General features: G+C 39.5%; 1 protein-coding gene across 1 annotated transcript in view; it reads right to left on the reverse strand.

The window, feature by feature from the left end:
* Positions 1-1,399, reverse strand: part of LOC107097158 (early growth response protein 2b-like) — a 15,832-nt gene that overhangs the window by 2,660 nt on the left and 11,773 nt on the right. The window lies entirely within an intron of this gene.

A 1,399-nucleotide genomic window follows, 5' to 3' on the forward strand; every position in this document is an offset into this window, starting at 1 on the left:
TCCATCCATCCATCCATCCATCCATCCATCCATCCATCCATCCATCCATCATCCATCCATCCAGTCAGCTGATTGGCTGGGCTTTATTTTCTTCCTTGGCTGTGTGTTTGGGTCTTGCTGAAATGTCCACCCATGTTTCATCTTCACCATCCTGGTAGATGGATGATAAATGTTCTGCAACAAACTATAAATTAGCTTCAACAAGATGAGATGTTTCTAGAGAGACCTTCCTATAAGGCATCATTTGGCACTGAACCAGCTGATATCAGTTAGCAGGATTGCTTTCTAATAACTGAGGGAGTTCAGCTGGTGTCTTTGCTTTCCAGACCTTTTTGCACCTTCCATTCTTCACATGTTCAATACATTTTCTTCGCGTCATTCTACATTGTTATCAAAAACGATCTAGAATTAAGTAAAAATGTCTAAATCGAAGTGTATTTATCCTTAATTTGAGTAGGTGAATAAGATGTTGTGCCAATGAAATGAGTATGTTTACTCTTCGAATTAGATAATTAGATAATATGCACGTGAGATGAGACAATGCAAGTGTTTTTTCTTATTTTAAATGTTAATTGTCTTGTTCCATTGGCAAAGAGTCTCACTTTCCTCCTCAATTAAAAAAATCACTTATTTTAATAAAAATGTACTTATTTAGATTTCCATTTTTTGCTGTGAAAAACCTTTTTTTTCAATCCAATCTCTCTATTTCAGTTTATCAGAACAAATCCAGAACCAGCGTCCACTCAAAGCTCCTAACAGGACAAACAGACGAGTCGCTGGCTGCAGAAACGTCTATGAATGGAGCTTCATCACGACTTTTCCTATGTGGAGCGGCCATGTTGGATTTTAAGATAAGACTTGGAAGGAAAAGTCAGACTTTACAAGTCAGAAACTCCCAGGTTTCCCTTGTTGGAATCAAACATCACAGATGGAGCTAAATGTTAGCTGGACATCCAAGCAGCTTCCACCAAAACGCGAGAGCACGGCATCCATAAAAAAAAGGTCAAGATGAGAGGAGAATTGGAGGTTTGGGGAGTTTAGATTAGATGTTATTGGGAGCTTTATTAGTTCCTGAAACTATTCTGCCTTATTATTTCTAACATTGCATGAACAACCTGCACACATTCACAGGGGGGGTTCACCATTAGGCAATACTGGGCAGCTGCTTAGGGCCCCAAGTTCCTGGGGGCCCCATAAAACTCTGTTTCCCTGTATGGTTAATACAACTATTCCTTATTGGTTCACATTAATTATGTTTTTGATAAAAATCCTTTGGCTAAAATGCCATCAGAACGCTGATAATATTAAGTGTGTCTCAGCCCCCCCCTTCAGTGTCCACCATATTGGATCAGTCCATTTGCTGCACATGTTCAGAAAGGTCCAAACAGACAGCAGCAAA

This window comes from Cyprinodon variegatus, unplaced genomic scaffold, assembly GCF_000732505.1.
Source record: "Cyprinodon variegatus isolate N-32 unplaced genomic scaffold, C_variegatus-1.0 Scaffold677, whole genome shotgun sequence".
NCBI classification, from domain to species: domain Eukaryota; kingdom Metazoa; phylum Chordata; class Actinopteri; order Cyprinodontiformes; family Cyprinodontidae; genus Cyprinodon; species Cyprinodon variegatus.